Below are 17,766 nucleotides of genomic sequence, written 5' to 3'. Positions count from 1 at the left end.
CTGCTAGGAGCAGTCACCTCCTCCTTGGCAAATAGTCCTCGGTGGGGTCCGAGTTTTTGGGTAGTAGGAGAGCGGAGGCACAAAAAGTTACGTCTAGGGAAGACGGAATCGACTAGGAGAGGGAGATAGAGGCCAAAGTTTTTGCGATAGTATTTGAAGTTAGTTAAAAACTCCTCCTTCCTAAAAGGATCCTTCCGCCTGCAGTAGCGGTGGTGAGGCCGAGGGAGCCGCCATTTTGGATGTTCGGTTCCTGCTGCCACTGCTGCCGCCGCCCCCGGAGCTGCTGGTTTCATTCGAGGTTTCGGGCCGGTGAGTGTCACTCGCGGCGCTAAGGACATATTGCTCCTTTTGCCCCGCGCCTGCCGGGAGCACTCGGCCGGAAGCTTCCTGTCAATCTCATGAGTCCGGTTCTAGGCTTTTGGGGGTGAGAAGAGAGGACAGAGGCTGGCCCAGGAGGGGCCCGGAGCCCCAGGGGCTGCTCCGACTTTCTTGAGGGCCGACCCGAGGCCTCAGACCAGGAGGCTCTGCACGCTTCTGCGTTTTGTGCTGTGGCGTTGCCCGGCCGGTGCGGGCCTCCTTTGGACCCATTGACTTTCTCGGGCTTCGATTCTCTTTTGAGGGTTCATTCAGGGAGCAGGGTTAGCGGGGCGGGCCCCACCCCCGCGTGTCTTCTTTGAGCGGTATATCAGCGTTCTTGTATCTTGTACTCGGGTCAGGTCTTTCGTAGAACTCTCTTTAGCTCTTCCAAATGCTTAATTAATCGCTGTCTGCCCTGCAGTGGCGTCCTCTCCGAACCGGACATCGGCCTCGCCTCTCTCTAACCTTCCGACCAACTTCGTTTCCGATTTTCAGGGTTTCCTCCCTCCCCCCCAACTCACCTGCGAGTACACTGCTTACCTTTCTCTCAAACTCCTGATCCTGCGGACGTCAGTTTCTAATAATTCTCCGAATCATCTTGACTGTCTGAAAGAGTCCGGACGATTGGTTATGTTTCCTAGTTAGGGTTTGGTGAAGGAGACCCATCGAACCACTCGCTCAGAGTATACTTCAGTAAATGTTTGTGAAGCTAATGAAATGGCTTTTTGGGGGGGAGGGTAGGGAGGAAGGTGTCATGTTTTTTCATTGGTGAATTCCTTTCGTGTGCTGAACACTTAGTTATTTGGTGCTTATTGACAACTTATGTATTTGTATTGGTGATATTTAACCCTGGGCATGGAAATTGCCTGAGAAGGATCTTAATTTGACGTAGGTAGAAAGGGAAGTAACTTTTTTGGCGACTGAAAGGATTAGTTAACAGAAGAGAGGAGCGAGTGAAGGAGTTAGTGATCTTAACTTGCAGGTGTTTTGTACGGTAATGATACTTGTTACCTGATTCTAAAAAATACGGAGATTGACTTCATGTGTTAGAATTTTCTGGGGTAGTTGAATTTTGAATATTCATTTCCACCGTTCCCGTAATACTTGTCAGACTATACACGTTAACTTTTGGCTTAAAAATACAGACTTTCCAGGTATCCATAATCTCATTACCTTCATGCTGTTATTAAAGTATGTTTGCAAAATAGCATGTTTGAATAAAAAGCATTTCACAGTAATTTACTGATTACTTCCTACATTTCAGGTTAGGTGAGTGTGATTGAATCGCCTCTATTTCATCTCAGCCTGGATTTTTTAATCTGCGAAAGAAATAATTTGTGATTACAACCTAGTGACTGCTGAAATTTAAATTTGTAACTTGATGGACTCATTGCAGAGGGATGAAGAGAAAAGTGAAATAAAATTGTAACTTGAACTTGGATCAAATCTTTTAATACTTCTAATCCGTGTCTAAGTGCATTATTCTTATCAGGTAGATAAATTCCTGTACTGGTCATATGATGTCTCCATAGAAGATTGACTGTTTTCATTGTAAATAGTGTTCTTGTTATTTATTTTAAGGAGACTTAAAAAATGTTAGTATTTGTGTATTTACTGTCAAGATAGGGAGTTTCTCTTTTGGTTTAAAGGGACTGTCAACCCCCTGAAATCTAGGGAATGCTTTTTCATTTACTAAGTACTCCTTTGTAGTTACTGAAATACTCCATTTCTGACTTACCTTTTTAAAACAAAGTTATTAGAAGAGCTGTCAAATACGTGTTACTTAACTCCGTTCATTTTGCGGTATGATATATTGGTAGTCAAACGTCATTCATTCTTGGGTGGTTTGCATTCAATTGGAGTGTCTTTTTGCCTTACAAATTCTAAGCAAAATGCTGTTTAGTGCACTGTTGATTGATCACATACTGGAATGTCTACTTTGTCTAAGGTTGTGGGATCATACTTGAAATTAACATTATCGTTTAGGGAACTTCAATTCATTTTCTTTTGGGTACAGTTGCTTGTTCTTTGATCTGTTTCACTCTTATCAGTTCTAGATTTGAGAGAATTTTATTTATTTATTTTTTAGTACACTCTACACCCAAGTTGGGACTTAAACTCATGACCTTGCCATCAAGAGTTGAATGTTCTATTGACTGAGCCAGCCAGGCACCCCTTGAGAGTAAATTTTAGCGTGAAACTGTAACGTACAAAAATTGTCAGAAATATCTTGGTGGTATTTCACCCCCTCTTTATTTTAAAAATAGTCTTGAAATCAGTGATGTACAAAAACAAAAGTGCAATTTTTTGTGTGTGATTTATAAAAACTCTATACATATTGAAAAAGTTGAATGAGTATTTTCCAAAAGATTATTTTTAATTAAAAAAATTGAATTAGAAAACTACATACCAAAACAGATTTTCAAAATGCTTAATCTCTTTATTTGCATTTGATGAGGATTAAAAAGTTTTATGTATAAAGCAGGACTTAATTGATAGCAAAACTTTAAAACTCTTACTTAGATTTAGTTTCAGAGAATCTAAAACTATTACCTTTTCTGTAAACTGCAACTACTTGTTTAGCTATTTTTGTTGCTTAAAATTCATTCATTTTCAGCTTTATGAATTGTTTTTAGTTCTTAATTTTGGCATTCTTTCATCCCTTTGTTTTATCCAATTTCTTTCATGAAGGATAAGATTTAAAGTAACAATTAATTTTAAAATTAATAGAACATATGGGTATGTCTAAGTTCTTATATATCTTGGCTTACAAGTTTTGAAAATTGTATCTTTGTCAAAAAGCATTAGGATTTTTTCATTTGCTTTTTTGTGTAGAAAATTTTATATCAGTGAAGGCACTCATTTCTACCTTGAAAATACATGAAAGGTGGTTTTTTGTTGTTTTTTTTTTTCTTCTTTAAAGGAGTAACACAAAACAGTTAATTTGGCATGTATTTTGGCTGCTAGAAAACCAATCTCTTGTCAAAGTTTGAAGGGTCCGGAAGTAAACAACAACAACAACACAACCTTGCTCTTGGCCAAAGTTGTTGAGTCAGCATTAACTAACACTTTTGTATAAGGGCAAGATTTAAGATAATATGATGGAAATGAGAAGTGCTTTTTCATTAGGTACTTGGAGGTTTTGCATTTTTTGTTTACTTAGACAATTGGAGAAAATTGATGTTATAAATGTTGTCAGTGTAAAATAGTCTTCAAAGCAAAAAAAAAAACACGTATTTTAAAAGAGGAAGAAAACATGTGACCTTTGTACTTTATAAATAATGAAAGACATCTTAAAGGCAAGTAGTTTTTACCTCCTTTCTCTGTTACACTGCAATAAGTCACAGTGTAACCTTGATAGGCAGGTGCTTTGCTCACTGTAGCTTTCTTGTAGCTGATTGTAATGTGTTTTACTGAGCATTCTAGGCTTTTCAGCTTGTTTGATTTTGAGATTAATGTTAATGATTTTTGTGAAGAGCAAATAAGAGAAAGACATGAACTTAGATCCTTGGAACTGTAAAATATTTGTACTCCTCTCCTTACAAAACTTCGGGTTAAAAATGAGACTGATCTAGAATAGATGATGTACACTATTGGGTTAAAGGATCTAACTTTAGTAAATGATGATATAGTGGTACAACTCAAAAGAGTTCCATTAGTGTTTTTACAGCTCAATTTAGTGAAGCTCATTACTAATCCTCATGATTGGGAAATTATTCCGTTTTAAGCTGAAGAAAAGGAAGGGAAGTTAATTTTTTTAAATCCCTTTTTAAAGTGTGCACAGAAGATTTGGTTTTCTTCCCACTTTTTGAAATTTTTGAAAACTTTTAAAATACGGTGAAAATACTGGTTTCAGGTGAATGGGGAAACTAACTGAAAATACTTAGGTAGCCTGTATCTTGGTAGGTACGAGATTTTGGGTATGATTTATTGACAGTAAGCTGTTGGGAGAAGAGTTTCTTTTCCTTTTTTCTTTTTTTTTTTAAATTTCTGTTGCCTAGTATTTTTCTTTTTCTTTTTCTTTTTCTTTTTTTACATTTATTTATTTTTGAGAAACAGAGTGAGACAAAGTGTGAGTGGGGGAAGGACAGAGAGAGAAGGAGACACAGAATCTGAAGCAGACTCCAAGCTCTGAACAAGCAGTCAGCACAGAGACTGATGCGGGGCTTGAACCCACAAACTGTGAGATCATGACCTGAACCAAAGTCGGACGCTCAACCGACTGAGCCACCCAGGCGCCCCAAGAATTTCTTTTTCTGATAGTACTCAATATGTGTGATGTTTTTTAAATGTGTGATTGTCTCTACTAGTGAAAGTTGGGCTTTATATTTTCTTTAGAAACATTCCATGATGAAAGCTTAATAAATCGTGTTGATTATTTAGGAAAGTAGAATGAGGAAGCATTTACTAGCATTTGGTTGTGTTATTTTATTTACACACATTGGACTTTATTTAAAATTTTTTAAAAAGTAAACTTTACATGCAATGTGAGGCTTGATTGAACTCAATGACCCTAAGATCAATAGTTGTGTGTTCTATGGACTGAGCTGGCCAGGCACCCCTACACACACTGAACTTTTTACTGTTTCTTGAATACTCAGGTTCTTTCATTTTCATTCTCTTTGTAACTATTATGCCTATACCTGGAATGTTTTTCTTTTCTCCCTTCGACCTAGTAAACCTGTTCTTTCCTCTCAGCCCCCTGGCAAAGGAGTATAGTATAGTGCTTTCTTTAAAGTACTTGAATTGTCTACCTGTTCTTGAGCTTTCAGAAGACAAGAACTATATAATTTATGACATCCATAGTACATAGCACAGTGCCTGGCACTTAGTAGCTACTTTGTGGAATAGATGCTATGGATGAAAATAATATGGAAAAATTGTTTGGGTACTCAAATATATGGTGATTGGTTAATGCCAGAGCCAAAAACAGAGTCCTGAGTTATGAGAAGCTACTACAGGTCATTTACTTGTGACTTACAGAATTGATGTCAGTGAAGTTTACTTTCAGGTTTAGAAAACATAGGGATGCCTGGGTGGCTCAAAAGGTTGAGTGTAGGGCTCTTGTAGGACTACTCTTGTAGGACTCTTTTGGCTCAGGTCATGATCCCAGGGTTGTGGGATTGAGCCCTGAGCATGGAACCTGCTTAATTAAGATTCTCTCTCCCTCTGCCCCTTCCCTGCTCACGCGCTCGCTCTCTCTCTAAAAGAAAAACAAACAAAAAAGCAAAAACCTATATAAAACCTTGTGTCTGTACCCTGGAAAATAGCGTTTACATGTTTAATTCTGAAGTTGATCTTGCTCTTTTCTCTTTGTGATTTAGTCTGATTCTTTTTTGAGAGAGAGCATAGTGCTAGTTGGGTAGAGGCAGAGTGAAAGAGTCTTAAGCAGGCTCCAAGCCCAGCATGGAGCCAACGTGAGGCTTGATCTCATGACCTGAGATCTTGTGTTTGTTTTTAAAAATTTTTAATGTTTACTTTTGAGAGAGAAAGAGAGAACATGAGCGGGGAAGGGGCAGAGAGAGAGTGAGACACAGAATCCGAAGCAGGCATCAGGCTCTTGAGTCGTCAGCACAGAGCCAGACACAGGGCTTGAACCCACAAACTGTGAGATCATGACCTGAACTGAAGTCGAATGCTTAACCAACTGAGCCACCCAGGTACCCCATGACCTGAGATCTTGATCTGACTTAAAATTGAGAGTCACATGTTTAATGGACAGAGGCATCCAGGAGCTTTCTTCTGCAAAAGTTTCAAGTGGCAGCAAAGAAATCTACACCTCCCGCCATCTTCTTTCTTTTGAGTTCTTAATATGGTAACGCATTATACTAAAGAAACTAATAGTAAGTTGAGCATTTCAGGCTTTACTCCCCAAATGGAAATGTGTTGATACAGTTCAGTGATTTCTTGTCTTTCCCCTCTTGTTTGGATAATATACTTTTATAATGCTAAGGTTTTTTTTTTTAATCTTTTTAATTTATAAAATAATAGGTGTCCATTATGATGAAAAAAAATCTAAAAACATATTTAAAGTTATCATTTCATTCGTTCTCTTCAGTGTTTGTCCCCAGCCATTTAACCAGGTTATGGGTATACTTCATTATTTCCCTCCATGCTTGGTCAAGTGCAGTGTATACTAACATAAATGTGCACTTCTATATGGATTCCTTATATTTATAAAAGGGAGATCATATTTTACATCACTCTGTAACAAGCTTTTCTTAATACATCCTGGTCAGTAAATATAATTTGATCTTGTTTTTTTGAATGTCCCTATTATGTCTCATAGTATGAATATGTACCATACATAACTTATTTGGCTATTTTCTTATGGATATTTAAGTTGTTTCTAGATTTTGTTAACACAAACAGTGATACAATAAAATCCTTGTACATGTCACCTTATTTATTGCCACTTTTAGTTATACAGACTAGAGTCTCCGAGGTAGGATTTCTGGGTTAAAGGAAATATACTTTAAATGTTTTTATTGACAGATTATTTTCTAAGTAGGTTGTCATAAGTTCTACCTCCACTAGCTGTGGGATTTCTATGTCATCACATCATTAGATGTAAATAATTTTTACTGGTCTGTCAGATGATGACTACTCTCTCAGTTTGTCTTAATTTTAATTTTCCTGGCCATAATTCGAGCTAGCCTCTGCTTTTTTTTTTTTTTATTTCTATCTGGATTTCCTTTATTTAGAATTTTCATGTCTTTGGTTCCTTTTTCGCTTATTTTTCTGTGCATTTTCTTGATTTACTTTTGTTTTTCCTCATCTTCTAGGAACACCTTATGGTATATTAATTCTTTGTTGTATAATACATGTATTTATTCATCTGGAATTAACATTTATATGAAGCAGGGAGTCTTATATGGTTTTCCTTTATATAGAGAGACAACTACATGAGGACTAAATAAACCATCCTTTCCCCAATGAATTAAATGCTATCTTATAAGTTTCCAGGTATGTTTTACTCCACTTCTGGTTCTTTTTTTCTCTTTACTGTTCTTTTTATTTTACTTTTTTGAGTATAATATATTTGTAAAAAGTTACACTGTTAAGAAAAACTCCTCTCTAGGGGTGCCTGGGTGGCTCAGTCGGTTGAGTGTCCAGCTTTGGCTCAGGTCATGATCTCACGGTCTGTGAGTTTGAGCCCCATGTCAGGCTCTGTGCTGACAGCTCAGAGCCTGGAGCCTGCTTCGGATTCTGTGTCTCCCTCTCTCTCTGCCTCTTCCCCGCTCATGCTCTGTCTCTCTGACAAAAATAAATACACGTTAAAAAAAATTAAACAAAAGCCCCTCCCTGGGATTCCTGGGTGACTCAGTCAGTTAAGCATCTGACTCTTGGTGTCGGCTCAAGTCATGATCTCACAGTTGATGAGTTTGAGCCCTATGTCGGGGTCTCTGCTGACAGTGTGGATCCTGCTTGGGATTCTCTCTCTACTCCTCCTCCTCTTGCGTGCCTGTGTTCACTTTTTCTTTTTCAAAATAAATAAGTAAACTTTTTTTTTTTTTAAAGAAAAGCATTTATCACTGTACTTTTTTATTTTCTTGATTATTCTTGAACATTTATTCTTATCTATTGATTAAAAATAATTCTAGGGGCGCCTGGGTGGCGCAGTCGGTTAAGCGTCCTACTTCAGCCAGGTCACAGTCTCGTGGTCCGTGAGTTCGAGCCCCGCGTCAGGCTCTGGGCTGATGGCTCAGAGCCTGGAGCCTGTTTCCGATTCTGTGTCTCCCTCTCTCTCTGCCCCTCCCCCGTTCATGCTCTGTCTCTCTCTGTCCCAAAAATAAATAAACGTTGAAAAAAAAAAATTAAAAAAAAAATAATTCTTCGGGTTCACAAAACCTCAAAAAAGTCTACTGTTCAGAATCGCATTATTCATATATTAATTTTGAGAGGCCTGACATTTTTAATTATGATAATTTTTCCTTGTGATTTTCCATTTGTTTAGATCCTGTTTCAGTTTTAGATCCTTCAGTAAAGGTTTCATAGATTTAATAGTCTTCTTCATGTAGTTCTTATGCCTTTCTTGCTAAATTTTTTCCTAGATATTTTATAGTTTTTGACCCTATCGTCAATGGGACTTTCCCCCTCTATTTCTAACTAATGCCAGCAACATGGGTTAAAAATGGACCTTTAATTTCCTGTGGACCAGATCCCTATCCCCCCCTTTCTTGGTATCCAGAATGAACAGAACTTTGAATTTATGAAGAATATGCTAGGGAAGCTTTGTTATCTTAGCGTGAAATCATTTTCTAGTAATTTTCTAGTAAACTTTCTAATGTCATCCTGCAGAAAAGACCTTTAGATAAATGTGACTTTGTCTTTTTAGGACGAATGTTATCTTGTTATTTTGAAAGTTTACAGTTTTGCTTTACTAATCCATTATGATTTTTAGTACTTTGATTTTTCAAAGCACAATTGATTGCTCAAGTAATATATGTTCATTTAAAATACAGCAGAAAATGTACAGAAGTTAAAAAGGCATCTATATTTCTACATGGCACAGAAAATCTACCTTCCTTAACATACATTATATCCTTTGGGGCATATCTTTTATTATTTATTTATTTTTTTTAAGTTTATTTATTTTGAGAGACAGCACGTTCATGTGAGCAGGGGAAGGGACAGAGAGAGAGAATCCCAAGTAGGCTCAGCACTGTCACCATGGAGCCCAACATGGGGCTCAATCCCACAAAGATTGTGACCTGAGCCATAGTCAGAGGCTTAACTGTGACTGAGCCACCCAGGTGCCCTGGGGCATATCTTTTAAAAAACCAAGATTTTTGTTCTGAGAATTTTGTGACAATTTTTGCTAAGTGTGGGCTCCTTGGGACACTTTTGCTAATAGTAGGTTGAGAGAGTAAAAATTTGCTTTTTATTTTATCGGTGTCAAATTAGATATTGATTGTGTTTATTATCATTTATTTGGCCTTTATTTTCTTAAAAAAAATTTTTTTTTTCAACGTTTATTTATTTTTGGGACAGAGAGAGACAGAGCATGAACGGGGGAGGGGCAGAGAGAGAGGGAGACACAGAATCGGAAACAGGCTCCAGGCTCTGAGCCATCAGCCCAGAGCCTGACGCGGGGCTCGAACTCACGGACCACGAGATCGTGACCTGGCTGAAGTCGTGACCTGGCTGAAGTCGGACGCTTAACCGACTGCGCCACCCAGGCGCCCCTATTTGGCCTTTATTTTCATGCATCTTAATGCAATTGAATTGTTCAGTAGGCATATTTGCATTTATATACATCTGTTTTTAAATTCTCATTTTCAGTGAATTTTGGTTATGGATAATTAAAGGGGATGGCTGTAATTATTGTGGCATTTTAGGGAGAACAGAACTTAAGACTTCTTACAGGAATGCCAGCTGGGTGCCTAGACAGGGTGTGGTGGTATCTTGATGTGGTCACACATTTCACAGCATTCCCTTAGCCTGGAAGATCGAGAAAGTCCATTTTAGTATTTCATCTAGGGATGATTTAGCCTAATCAAACTCAGTGATGTGTGAATTAGAATAACAATGTTGTAATTCACAAGGGGCTGTGCTTTCTTCTGGATTTTGTGTCTACTTTCCAGGGCACCCTTGAAGGAATTTGGGAGACAAGATACTTGAAAAGATTAAGAATCACAAAGTTGCATTATGAACCTGAAGCCAGAGTGTATAAAGTTGAATGGTCTTGAACGTTTCATCATTCTAGGCCATGGTGAAACCTGATGAAAGAACTATCCCTGTCCCACAATGGTGTTTACATCTGTAGTGACCAAAATACTTACTCCCAGATTTAATCTCCCTTATTCAAACAGTGATGTACTAACACTTCTCTTCCCTTTTCTTCACACTGTAGAACATTTCCCTTCTATGAGCACATTTCTTCATACTGTGGAAATAGACTTGCACTGCCTCCCCTTCCCTGTCGCCTAATACTCAAAACAAAGAAAACCACAAAAACACAAAGATGGTGAAAAGAACCTAGTTAAGTTAGATGAATGACAGCTGGTATCTGTAAGATACATCGGAAAGTAAAAGTGTGATCAAAGATTAATACTGTTGATCAATTTGGTGAAGGCTTTCTTACTACTTTGGTCATAGTGTTTTGCAAGTTGTAAATACATTAAAGCAATTCAGATATCATATGCAATAAAAATCTGAAATAGGGCTTCTGTGTGGAGCATATAAAAATATAGGCCATATGGAGAATGCAGGACAGAAAGCACAGTAACTTCTTTTGGAGGGTTTTGCCTTGTATTAACTTAAGTCCCTGGAGTGTTCTTAGCCATACTTAAGAACTCAGAAAGCGGATGTTACAGGGTAATCACTGACAAAGTTAATTGAAATCTAATTTCTTGTATCTTTTCTCATTGTTTAGCAAGAAAGACTTCAAGTACAGTTTTTGTGTTGGATAGAAAAGGAGGTAATTTTAATATTGAACAATTGCTTTTAATTTAAGATTTCTTTTTAGGTTAGAGCTCACATAGGTTCAGGTTTAGGGAAAGAAGGACAATGTAGCAGCAGTAACCCCAGCTTTTTGGTTATATATTCTTAACTGTTGGCTGGTGGTGATTCAGAGTTCACAGCTAGGTAGTGGGAGTTCAGAAACAGTGGGAGTTCAGCTTAGTTAACTCAGCTGGGTAGAATAGAGGACTGGGTTGAGTCCTGGTGCCTATCCCATTGCTGTTGGTAAGTAGCTGGTGCACATTCTTTACTTTGTGTGCTTTGGAAAGGACAAGTACATTTTCTTTATCTAAGATGCTTCTAGCATTTAGAATTTAGTTAAATGCAGTATTTATCAAGTTCCTACTCTTAGGTAACAGGAATACAAGGATAAATAATATCAACAAGATCTGGTCTTTAGGAGCTTATATTTGGGAAAAATAGGCTTTTCAAAGAAAAAGTAATCATGGCCTGGAGTTGGTATTGCAGTAGGATGAAAATCTTTATCAACTAAAGAGGTTTGTGGAGATTTTGGAAAATAACCATTTTCTCCATTTTGGTATAAATTTTAGGAGAATTGGAACAAATGCAGTCATTGTTTTTTCTGTTTCTTTCCTATAGTAAGCATTCATAATTTTGGTTGCTCTTTGGGTATATAAAGTAATTAATTTAAGCTCCAAAACCTCACTTTGTTTACATTATGGGTAGAAACTTAAAAAATGAATTTCACACTTACTTTTTGTATTTTTCAACATTATGTATTAAAAACCATTAATCAAATACATTTATCTACAATCTGTTTATCTTAACAAGTCAGACTTTTAATTTTTCTGTGTCCTTTTTCCATCCTTGTCCTAATGAGTATTTGAGAACAAAAGGGACATCTTATTTTTATAAAATGTACAAGCCATGTAAATGTCAAACATATGGACACTTAGGCATTAAATAAAACCATTGAAATACTAAATGTAAATAATATAAAAGGAGAAATGGATATAAACACAATTATAGTGGTAGACTTTGACATAGCTTTCTCAGCTTTTTAAGGGTCAAGTAGTTAAATTAATAGGAGCACATAGTATCTGAACTCTATATTTTAGAAATTGTTACTTCTCAGGTACAGTTTTATTATTTTATTCACTCAATTGTCATCTTAGTCTTAAAACACAACTTTATAGGACGCCTGGGTGGCTCATTCAGTTGAGTGACTTGGTTTTGGCTCAGGTCATGATCTCTTGGTTGGTGAACTTGAGCCCTGTTTTGGGCTTTGCGCTGGTAGTGCAAAGCCCGCTTGGGATTCGCTCTTTCTCTCTCTGTCTCTGCCCCTCCCCTGCTCATGCACTCTCTCAAAAATAAATAAACTTAAAAAAAAAAAAAAACCTTTATATTTCCTACAACCACTCTAAGAAAAAGAAAAAAACTGACTTTATTGAGGTATACACAATATTTAAAGTCTATAATGGGATTATAAATGTATTATGGATTGGATTATGAATTATATGTAATGTATATAAAAGTCCTAATGCACATATTTACTGTATAGAATTAGATGTTAGGATACAATTTTATATCCAGGTTTTTCCACTTCTGCATTAAATGTTGAATGTTATGTTATTGAACCATTTATTGATAAATCAGGGTCTTGTAAAATAATTATGGTACTCTTTGTAATTTAATACTTTTAAGACTTTAGGGGAGAGTTTAATGCTTTTTGCTAGTACACTAAATAGGCTCAGATTACTGTGCTCTGTGTGTGTGTGTGTGTGTGTGTGTGTGTGTATTTAAGATAAGTATTTTAGGGGCGCCTCTGTGGCTCAGTCGGTTAAGCATCTAACGTTGGCTTGGTTCATGATCTCATGGTTCGTGAGTTCAAGCCCCACGTCTGGCTCTGTGCTGACAGCCTGGAGCTTGGTTTGAATTCTGTGTCTCCTTCTGTCTCTGCCCCTCCCCCACTCGTACTCTGCGTGTCTCTTTCTCTCTCAAAAATAAATAAACATTAAAAAAAATAAACTATGTTAAGGTAAGTATTTTAATTTTGGATTTGTAAAAAATTATAAATTAAGGTAATTACTATGGAACTCAAAGGCAGAGATGTACCAGCGATTTGATCTGTTTCTATTCATTTATTTATTTTTAATGTTTATTTTTGAGAGAGAGAGTGAGACAGAGCGTGAGCGGGGGAGGGCCAGAGAGAGGGAGACACAGAATCCGAAACAGGCTCTAGGCTCTGAGCTGTCAGCACAGAGCCCGACGTGGGGCTTGAACCACTAACTGTGAGAACATGACCTGAGCCTAAGTCGGACGCCTAACCGACTGAGCCACCCGGGCACTCCTGATCTGTTTCTTTTTGATTAATCACTTAAAATTTTTTACAGGGTAAGAATCTGATGTAGGGGCGCCTGGTTGGCTCAGCTGGTTAAGTGTCTGACTTCCCCTCGTGTTCTGATCTCAGGGTTCATGAGTTTGAGCCCTGTGTCTGGCTGCACTGACAGTGCTGGAACCTGCTTGGAATGCTCGCTCTCGGCCCCCCCACCCCTCGCTGTCACTGTCTCTCAAAATAAATGAATAAGCTTAAAAAAAAAAACCCAAAACTTTAAAAAATCCATTATGTAAAGGGCACAAACTTTTTAGAATTGTGGAAAGAGTACAAGCAGATCTGTCTTGAAATTTCCAGTTGCACAATACAGTATTGTTAACTGTAGGCGCAATGTTATATAGCAAATCTGTAGAATTTATTAATCTTGCTACTATGCTGTTTGGATACTTGTTTCTGCTCTATGTAGGTTTTATTTTTTTGCTTTGCTGCTGCTGCTGTTTCTTCCCTTACTGTAAGATGACATTTTGTTGACTGTCCGTCTTCTTCCCTAAAACAGCTTCTGTCCCCTGGTCTCCACCCTCCTCTGTTTCCCTTTCAGTTTTCTAATTTGTAAATCAGAACCTGCAAATAGAGTAAAGTGGATGTTTTCGTATGTTGATGTGATGCTCTCTATATTGCTGCATGATGTTATAAAAATAGGTTTCAGATTCTCAGCTATGTTTAGCTAAGTCATCACTATAATCATATTCATACTTTATTTTTTAAAAAAGGATAATTTGTTATTGTTAGCAATAATAGATGTTTAAGTTACTGTATTTTAAGGAATCTTGTGGCTTTCGAGTATTTTGAAAGGCAAGTAAAAACTCTTAAAATGAGGAAATCCTCAACATTGTAATAAGAGCAAGTAGGTTGTGTTTTCCAGGTTATATATTCTACAACATTCGCTACATGGATTAGATATATTTGAATTTAGTTTTTAATATGAAACATTTCAGACATAAAATATATGAAGAATAATAAGTACTCAATTATCCACCACCTAGTCTCAGAAATAAAGCATCACCAGTATAGCTGAAGACTTCTCTGTGTTACTCTGTTCCTCATCATATTCCCCTCCCTCCCAGATGTACCACAGTGTTGATCTTTATGCATGTTTCACATGTTCATTTTATGCATATTCTTAGTCTCTTACTGCATTTTTGTATCTCTAAAGAATAGGTTCTTTTACACATTTTAAACCTTTATGAATATTAGTACTGTGTTATTCTGCAACTTATTTTTGCTCAAAATTAATTTATTATGGATAGTTTATGTAGGCAACCATTATGGCCAACATTTATTTATTGGATACAATGTGTGTGGCACTGCGCAAGAAGTTTACATGTGTTCTCTTTTAATTCTTGTAGCAATCCTTTGAGGTAGGTACTCTTCCTATTTTACAGATGAGGAAATTGAAGCTCTGGGATGTTGTCATTTGCTCACGGACACATAGCTGATAAGTGGTAGACCTGAGATTCAAATTCAGGTAATTTTACTTCAGGGTCATCATTTTTATTTTATTTTTTTAACATTTTATTTATTTTTGAGACAGGGAGAGACAGCATGAACAGGGGAGGGTCAGAGAGAGGGAGACACAGAATCTGAAACAGGCTCCAGGCTCTGAGCTGTCAGCACAGAGCCTGATGCGGGGCTCAAACTCACGGACCGTGAGATCATGATCTGAGCCGAAGTCGGCCGCTTAACTGACTGAGCCACCCAGGCGCCCCAGGGTCATCATTTTTAACAGTGCTTAGGGTCATTGGATAAGGGTAAGGCTGCACAGTCCTTTATCTCAGTTTCTGAAATTAAAAACAAACAAAAATGCCCAGAAGTTCTTCATAATTCTTTTGGTCTTAAAATCTGATTTGACCAGACATGACACTGTAGTAGTTTATTTTTCTCATTTGGTGTGAATATTCATATGTTATTTCAGAAATATTGTTTGGTAATGAAACTGTTGCTCCAGTCATGGTAGGTGAGTTATGACATAAAAGATATGCACTGTATTACTTTTCTAAAATTCAGAAAATTCTAAGTTTTGCTCTTAATAACTTTGGAAAATAAATTGTGGGTTGGTACTGTGCTACAGATCTCTTTCTACATGGGATTTAGGAGTTGTTGAGCTGATGCAGAAAGCACTTAATTTTGGAAAAGAAAAAATTTCTAAGTATATTGAATTAGTTTGGCTGTGAAACAGTTTAGCTTACCCTAAATACAGTTTTCTGTTCTGTCATTGGTCAGTAGTTTTTGCTGTTATTTTATATGGCTGGAATTCTAAAAATCTGTTTTCCTCACTAGACTTTTGAGTTCTTAAGGGTAGAGATTACAAAGTTGGCAGTCGTCAGCACCTTTTGCAATGCCTGACATAGAGAAGGCTCAGCAAATATTTGTTGAATGAGTGATTGGCACTTTTTGGTATAACATGTTTCCCTGTTACTTAGGTCATCTATGGGATAGTATGACTAATTGAATTGGATAATGCATGCATGACGGTAACTTCTAATTCCGTAGTTTTTGTTCTCCTTTCCCCCTTTGAAATAGATATAAATGATGCTTATGTTGCTATCATTTATGGTACTATTTACTCTGTAGTCTAATGGGCCCTGAACTGTTAAACTTTTTTTTTTCTTTTTTTTTGATTAAAGACTTTGCAGTTTTTGAATTCAAGATTCTCAAACTTAATGTCCAATTTTGAAAACTGCGTTTAAGTGCTATGTTTTGAGAATTCCTTTTTATAGTCTAGTTACAAGTCCTTGTCAGATATGGATTTGCAGATATCTCACTCTGTAACTTGTCTTTTCATTTTCTTAACAGTGTTTTTCATAGTGCAAAAGTTTATAATTTTTATGAAATCCAGTTTTAACATTTTTCTCTTATGAGTGTGCCTTTGATGTAATGTCCAAGAACTCTTTGCCTAACCCCAGTCAAGAAGGTTTTCTCCATCATCTTCTAATGGTTTTATAGTTGTGTGTTTTATATCTAGGTCTATGCTTCATTTTGAGTTAATCTTTGTATAAACTGTGAGATTTAGGTAGAGGTTCAGTTTTTTGGCATATGGATGTCCAGTTGTGATATTCATTGAATTGTTCATAGTATCACCTAATTATCCTTTTAGTGTTTGTGATAATAGTCCCTTTCATTACTGATACTAGTGATTTGTGTTCTTTCTCTTTATCATCTAGCCAGAGGTTTATCAATTTTATTGGTCTTCTCAAAGAACTGGCTTTTGATTTCATTGACTTGACCTTTTCCTGTTTTTTTCCTTCTGTTTTTTAATTTCATTGATTTCTATTTGTCATTATTTGCTTTTTCCTACTTGGATTTATATTTCCCTTTTTCTAGTTTCTTAAATAGAACCTTAGATTGAGATGTTTCTTCTGTTCTTACACAAACATTTAATGCTATACATTTCCCATTAAGCACTACTTTAGTTGTACTACAGATTTTAATAAATGGGTTTATGTTTTTGTTCAGTTCCATATATTTGCTAAATTCTCTTGATATTTCCTCTTCACCCATGGATTATTTGGGAATGTATTGTTTAATTTGCAGGGCCATCGCAAGTTTTCCCGTTAGCTTTCTGTTACTGATTTCTAGTTTTAATTCTGTTATGGCCAGAGACTGTACTTTATTTTATATGATTTCCATTAATTTAATTTATTAACTTTTTATTAAAAAAAAAATTTTTTTTTAACGTTTATTTATTTTTGAGACAGAGACAGAGCATGAACAGGGGAGGGTCAGAGAGAGAGGGAGACACAGAATCTGAAGCAGGCTCCAGGCTCTGAGCTGTCAGCAAAGAGCCCGACACGGGGCTCGAACCCACGGACCGTGAGATGATGACCTGAGCTGACATTGGACGCTTAACCGACTGAGCCACCCAGGCACCCCTATTAACTTTTTAAAAAAATGACCAGGACATGGCCCATTTTGTGTATGTTCTGTATGCAATTGAGAAGAATGTAATTCTATTGTTGGTTGAGGTGTTCCATAAATGTTGGTTAGATCCAGTCAATTGAAGATGGCATTCAGGTCTTTTATATCTGTGCTGATACTCCATAGTTTTATCATTTACTTAGGTGGCATGTTTAAGTCTCTGTAGTTGGGGGGTTTGTTTATTTTTCCTTTGATAACTGTCAGTTTTTGCCTCATGTATTTTTTAAACTATATTGTTACATACATTTGCAGTTAGGATTGTTGTATTTTCTTGGTGAATTCAGTCTTTTATCATGCAGTGGGAGAATAGAGAGTGACTCTTACTCCATGCTCTTAGGATCACAGTTCCTCTGGTCAGAGAGAATTCCCCTTCCCTAATTTTTATATGGCTGCCTATTACTGCCATTGCTGTTATGGCACAGCCACTGCCATTGCAGTGTTGCCTAGAGGCAGTGGTGGAGGGAAGGAAAATACAGAAAGCCAAAAGAGAGAATTTCTCCCATTGTCCTTCTTTTCCTGCTTCCTGGATCAGAGACAGAGGGTTTTTCTTAGAGCTCCTTGTCTGTACTCCCTGAGCACTTTTGGGTTTGGGGCTGTCATTGGGTCCAGGCTGGGCAGTACTGGAGGAAGAATGATAACCTCTTCCATTTTGATGGAACTTCAGATTCTCCTCT

The 17,766-nt window shown here is 37.0% G+C and overlaps 1 protein-coding gene across 2 annotated transcripts in view; it reads left to right on the top strand.

Annotated features, from left to right (window-relative positions):
• The first annotated feature begins 59 nt into the window (after nucleotides 1-59).
• Nucleotides 60-17,766, top strand: part of AP1G1 (adaptor related protein complex 1 subunit gamma 1) — an 80,315-nt gene continuing 62,608 nt past the window's right edge. For both annotated transcript variants that reach the window (XM_047836234.1, XM_047836233.1), the window contains exon 1: nucleotides 60-309. The gene's annotated coding sequence lies outside the window, so the exon portion shown is untranslated. The remainder of the gene's footprint in view (nucleotides 310-17,766) is intronic.

This window comes from Prionailurus viverrinus, chromosome E2, assembly GCF_022837055.1.
Source record: "Prionailurus viverrinus isolate Anna chromosome E2, UM_Priviv_1.0, whole genome shotgun sequence".
Taxonomy (NCBI): domain Eukaryota; kingdom Metazoa; phylum Chordata; class Mammalia; order Carnivora; family Felidae; genus Prionailurus; species Prionailurus viverrinus.
The sequence above is the reverse complement of the archived record's forward strand: the minus strand, read 5'-3'. Positions and strand labels throughout refer to the sequence as shown.